The sequence below is a fragment of the Gymnogyps californianus genome, chromosome 3, assembly GCF_018139145.2.
Source record: "Gymnogyps californianus isolate 813 chromosome 3, ASM1813914v2, whole genome shotgun sequence".
NCBI classification, from domain to species: Eukaryota; Metazoa; Chordata; class Aves; order Accipitriformes; family Cathartidae; genus Gymnogyps; species Gymnogyps californianus.
The window spans coordinates 43,671,684-43,678,539 of NC_059473.1; positions in this window are offsets into that span (position 1 = coordinate 43,671,684).

Genomic DNA, 6,856 nt, shown 5'->3' on the forward strand with positions numbered 1-6,856 from the left:
CTATTCAGATTAAAAAGCAGCAAAGCAGATTGCTTGGGGAAAGGTACTGTAGAAACCATGCATGGTTTTGAGAGAGGACCGAGAACTATTGTCTGTAGTTGGGTGACAGCAAAAAGCCTCCTAGTCAATTGTTCTACCAAATTCCAAATATACAAAATTTGGATTTTGTATAATCCAATTATCCAATCCAACATACAAAAACTGCACTTTTTTACAAGAGAATAAAGAAAAGGTCCTGGAGCCTGAACTACCACTTAGTTTTCCTTTGAAGCTATTGTTTCAGGCATTCTAGTTTAAAGAGTAGAAAGTTTTGATAAAACCAGACTGACAGATGTACATGAAATGCCTTCACTTCTCAGTATTAGAAAGCAACCTCAAAGCAGGTTCGAAAGTTCGGGTCAAACAACAGGGACAGAAAAGACACTGAAGGGCTGGAATGAAAATGTGGTGATGCTGAAAGAGCAATAAGTGGAAGTGTTTCTAGAAGAACCACAGAAAATAAAGTTTTACTACTTTACTACTACTTCTGGCTCAGCGCTCTTCTACATTTGGGAAGAAACAATCCAAAGGAAATACAGTGATTTAAAGTATGCACCAGTTCTTTACTGAAGCAGAACAGCTGTTTGATTAACGTGCTGATCACCTCTTTGAAAGCTGTCATACGCAGTTTATGAAATTTGCAGGAAAATCCCTATTTCAGCTCCCAAACCTAATGCACCATTGACAATGAGTCAGTTGGATTACAGCTTGAGTAGCCTTGCACTACACTGCAGTTGTTTTGTTCATAGACTGTCATTTTCCTGCGGATTTCTCGTGACGGCTATTTTTAGCACTATTTACTAGTGGCAGTCATGACGGCAAATAACAAAGTCTTCCCTTATTTCCATGGTCCAAGTCCTCAATCAGGCTTTTGCTTTTAAAGCTACAATTCAACCTGCACACAACCATTGCTGGGACTGTGTGTTATCCTGTGAGCACAGTCTGACTTCCCATGTTCCAGCAGAATTTTGCTTGCTGGGGAAACAGAAGTGCTTTGTCAAGACAGAGGCAGGCAATTTCAGCTGAAGCAAATTTAGCAGCTATTCTTGGCCAAAAGGTAGCACTTGAGGGAGGACCCTGTTACCTTCAAGAAATTTTACCTGCCTTTCCTGCCCCAACCACAAGAACTGGGAGAGGAATGTAATCACAAGACACCAGCAGTGCAGGAGCTGCTACCGCACCTCAGCTGCTACCGTACCCAACCAGCACTACTGAGTACAGCCTTTATGAACTTCCTGCTTATTTTCAGTGATAATTAGGTGATCTCCAAATCTTACTTATTCCCTCTTGGGTACCAAGAACTGCTTTGATTCATGTCATTAAAAACTGAAACGTGATCTTTTACAGATTTAGCTTTCCATTCTGTTTTCCCTTTCCACTTTGGAGAAGAGATGGACTTAACACTTGAGCAGCAATGTCAGACCACAACCCGCTAATTAGGACAGACTGGTAGTGTCTAGCACCATTTTACACAGAGCTTTTGGATCTATGTGACTGAGTCTAATAGTGACAACGCATTTGTAGTTTAGATAAATATTGTGCTCGCTGAGTCTGTTGTCAGGAAAACTGGATTTCATACAGTTTGTTACAATCGCCTGTTTAATTGTAGCATGCTTCAGTGTAAGGTTCTGACAGCAACACAGGCCATGCTAATAACAGTTAAAGCCCACTCAGAAATCTGGGAAAACTGAACTACACTGATGACCAGGCACTTTTTTTAACCCCTTCTCACATATTCAGTCAGGTGGCTTAACAAACACCACTTTATTGGATAGAAAAAGAAGAGTACAACTGCAGACTATTTTGAGCCCTCCTGTGATTTCTTGGTAAAGGAGCTGCTATGTTTGCTCCTTTCTTCCTGCAGTAAACACCTCATCTTACATCTGCACTTCTCCAAAGCAGAGGCTGGTGCCTTCCCCGCTGGGCAGCAGGGCTGCATCCAAACAGCACCAGACCCAGCAGCATTACAAGCTGCTCTGTCCTTTGTGAGTCACTCCAGCAGTGCTCTGGCTCTGCTAGCTGCCTCAGTTACCTGCTGCGATTCGGCTATCTGCTCCTGCTCTCCAGTTCCTCCCACTTTTCAGCAGAGTGCCACAAAGTACATGATTACATGCTATCCTGCTTCCTCAAAGGGGACTTCTTAAGCAGATCCCTTGTCCTTGCTTCCCAGGCTATAACCTGTACCTCTCAGGGCAGCAAGTCATTGCCCAAAGTTAAGTTAACAACATACGTAGTCATACTTAGTTGGCCCAATATTTTATACGCCGTTCCAATTATAAAATTTCCACCAATTAATGGTGAGCTACTTAAAGAAGAGAAGTCCCTAGACTTGACACAAACAAACACATTTCAAAACCTCTCACGGGTCCCTTTTTGTTCAACTCTCCTCCTCTCCACAATTCAAAACACCATTCTTCCCTTCATGTAAAAGGCTCTTTCCTTTTTAGGCCTATCCAGTGCTTTCTGTAATAGGTTACTTGCGGTTTCTCAATGTTCAGATATGCTTATTTACTTTTTTCCCTAGCCTATGTACCAAAGCCCAAAGTTATGCTGACTTTAGTCTAGGGGTAGGGTTGGCTGCCCCGCTGGCTACATTTGTCCTTTTTCTGATGCATACAGTACCATAACAGCTTCCTAAGTACTGCCATTCTTTTGAGGTTGGTACAAGACATCTGTGGTCTGGCAGAGACAAAACTGGCTGTACCACATCAAGTCAAAGGGTCACGTACCCACAACCATTACAGATAGCGGCCATCACGAGCTGCCTAGAGGAGCAGAGTGAGAACCGAGACAAGCACACAGTACAACACATTCAGCTTCTGACCATCAGCCATTTAGGACTTTCTGAGCCAGAGGTAACAATTGCACCATCTTACTGAATAAGCAGACCATGAATTTGCCCAATTCATTTTTAGGTCAATGACACCACTTTAGGGCCTCCACAACAGGATCCATGGCAGCATGTAGTATATTTTAATGAATCACTGTCTGAATATCCTGCAAGAAAAATCCTGTCCAGAGCCAGAAGCTTCTCCCCACTGTACATACCACTTACATGGTAATGCACCAGTATGACCATTCAATATTAATAACCTCAATAGCTCTCTGCAGGTCTCATCAAGAGTCCTTAACAGGCTGGTAACAGATCAAAGATATGGGTTATGACAAGTTTGTTTGTCCTCACCCAAAGCTGATGGATACACACATTATCTAGCTTTGCAGTGAGGTAATCAAAGTAGGCTACTAGTCCCCATTAAGAAACCTGCTCAGTGAAACTTACTCTCAGCTAACTGTTTTTATATTGTTGTGTGGTACTGGAATAACTGTAATTTCTTCCCCTCATTAATACAGTACTACAGGCCACAGGGGTAAAGCCTCTTGCACACTGTACTCTTCAGCAGAAATTTTAAGTGTAAGGACTTCATATGATCTCAAAAACCTGACATGGTTGTGTCTTCCATAGCTTTAGTGGAGCTGTTTGTGCATTACAGCATTTTCTGATGGAAATTATTCCCCTAGCTTCTTTGAAAGGCTTTAGATTCAAAGTGGACGTGAGTCACCACTTCTTGGTACACCAACATTAAAATTTGAGTTGACAGCCCAGCTGGTTCAGCTGTTATTTAGTTACAAGTTAATCAGTGGCCTTCCATAACTCTTCCTTGATACATCAATACTTAGCTCCAATGATCATTCAGATCTTCCAGTTTTCAGTTTAAAGCCTAAATGCACAAATCTTACAAATCACAAGGAACAAAATAAAAAGTCTTTTTTTTTTTTAATGGGCTTACCCATTCAAAAGCTTAAAATACTACTGTTACTCCAGAAACTAGTAAGTAGTCTATTTTTTTGTTGCAATGCCTGCTTTTTAAAGCAAAAGGTTAAAGACAACCGTAAGAGCAAACAAGATACAGATTAGGTATGAGGGTCAAAGGACAAACGAGTTACAGAGAAGTCACTGGTCCTTTTGAGAACCAATTATAGGCCAAATAACCCTTCAAACATACTCGCTCCTTCTTTTTTAAATCAGGGACACAACAGTCTAGGATTCTGAAAGTAGTCAGGATCACTTCTTCATTTGCATTGCAACAGATACCAGAGCAAACCTGTGCCTATGCCTACCCTGCCTGCCCCCCTGTCCTGGTTTCAGCTGGGATAATTTTCTTCTTAGTAGCTGGTACAGTGCTGTGGTTTGGATTTAGTGTGAGAATAATGTTGATAACATGCTGATGTTTTAGTTGTTGCTAAGTAGCGCTTATCCTAAGTTAAGGATGTTTCAGTTTCCCATGCTCTGCCAGCAAGCAGCTGTACAAGAAGCTGGGAGGGAGCACAGCCGGGGCAGCTGACCCGAACTAGCCAAAGGGATATTCCATACCATAGAACATCATGCCCAGTATATAAACAGGGGGGAGTTGGCCGGGAGGGGCAGACCGCTGCTCAGGCATTGGTCAGCGGGTGGTGAGCAATTGCATTGTGCATCACTTGTCTTTTCTTGGGTTTTCTCTTTTTTTTTTGTTATATTCCTTTTCATTACAATTATTATATTATTATTCTTAGTTAGTAGTGTATTTTATTTTACTTTAGTTATTAAACTGTTCTTATTTCAACCCACAAGTTTTACTTTTTTTTTTCCCCAATCCTCCTCCCCATCCCATTGGGAGGGGAGAGGGGGGAGAAGCTGTGTGGTGCTTAGTTGCTGGCTGGGGTCAAACCACGACACCCCCCCAAAAGATGATTGTGCCACGGTCTACACAAACATAGTGCCTCAGTCCCTACCTACCTAGGGAGATAAAAAACAAGAAACACCATGCATTTGTGCAAAACAAAAAACTGTGTGATGTTCTCCAAACTAGAGACTGTGACCAAACCCAAGATCCTTAGGACTACACCTTCACGCCTTAGCTACACCATCATCCTCATTGCAATTGCCTTTGGATCTCCCTGTTAGGTCTCTGCAGTTACAGATGGGCTCACTTGCCCTCAGCATTGCTGCATTTTCAAGGGAAAAATGAGAGGGCTGTAGTCACCACCTCTCACCACGAGATGGCAGGTGTTTTCTGATGGTTAGAGAGGAATAGGCCTTTAATAGACCTTTGAGTTGGTGAACTCCTCAGCTTCAGAGAAAGCAGAGACAAAAGTGAGGACAAAAAAAAAAAAATCTAAGAAATTATTTATGGGACCGTGAATGAACTGAAGCTTGAGAGGAGTGGGGGAAGCTCACATATATTGGACACAAACATGAAAAAAACCCCTCAGCTTAGACTCAAGATATTATTGCTAGTGTAAGGATTTGGGTGCCCCTTTCTTATTCTTATCCTGGCTCTTCCTGTTAAGAAACTTTTTAGTTGTGTAAATGTGTTTTATGTCATCAACAACATGAAACTTTGGTTATTTTTGGAGACAAAAAGCATTCCCAAACTAAATATTGGGTAATTTTGAAGCAAACTCATAATAAAAAAAGGCACCTTTATGTGGATACGTAAAGTTGCATATCTATCTCATGCTGTACACAGATACACAGAACACATTTATTCTCCAAGTTACTAACACATTTGGCCTTGTTTCTGGAACTTTCTCAAAAAAAGTTGAAAGATGCAGCTATAAATAACTAAGATTTTCAGTGAAGGAAACTATTTCTGTACATACATCAGAGGAAAGAGAAAGTTAACACCATAGACATTACTTCTCACTAATTATTTGATAGAAGCTACTTCTTTCTCATCTCTTCTCCAATTTTAATCCCCATCTTCATAGCACTGTGAAGGCCAGTAAACAAAGCCTAAACAAACTCAACACACCAATACTCTTTCATGTCAGAGCTCAAAAAGGCCAAAGCAAACCTTGCTGATCCCATCCTAACAAGACTTGTGCTGCTTTATCTTTCTCACATTTAAGATTCTCATGTGACTTTCATTACCACAGTAACAAATATACATTTACCCCAACGACCTGCCTTTGAAATCAAGAATCACCATTTTACAAAGGTAAAATACAGAGATCAAACCAACTAGTAAGTCTGCCTGGCTGTTTAATTGCCCCTGCCCCAACAGAGGGTGCAGGCAAGCCTTTCCCAGGTCTGTCAACTCCTCTTTGCCATCAGTTTCTTGTAAGATGGAGTCAGTCCCAGTCCTTGGCCAAGGTACAGGCTTACAAATACTACAGACTCCACCTTTCCAAATAAATTCTTCTTAGTACTCCTCATACTCAGCCTGTCTGACCAGTAGGTCCGTGACTTCCCTAACCAGCTAAGGCTAACAATTGACCATAGACATGCAATCAGGACTAGCTGAGCTCAGGGGCAAGGAAAAGCACTTTTCTGTCAAAACAGGCAACAAGCCCAAGTCCTCATTTAATGGTGCTCTGCGCTACTGTCCAAAACTGACCCAAAACTTAAGACTTACAAGATATGTTGAAATTAGTTATGAATAACTAATTGCTTTCCTTCATGGTCAGAGCACATGATATGCTGCAAAAATTACAGAAGTAGGCTACTCTTTAAATTATTATAAATGCCATGCACTTTCTTTGACCTTGTTTAAACAATTCTCCTGCCTGACAAATAATTTCCAATTATGTCTGGCTACAAGTCAACAGTGTTACCCTAACTTAAACCACCATAAGGCAGAATTTACTTTTTTCCCACTTGCTAACAGCGTGGCTTGGAACTGTGGGAGGCAGTCAGTTTGAGACAGTGAAAAATACACAGTCTCTTGCATGAAGCGTTGCCCAGACTGAGCTGCAGCTCTCCATTATTCAGTAGTGATTCAGGAAGAAGTAGTATGGTTTACAGTTTCCGTATAACTTACTTCCAAGCAAGCAC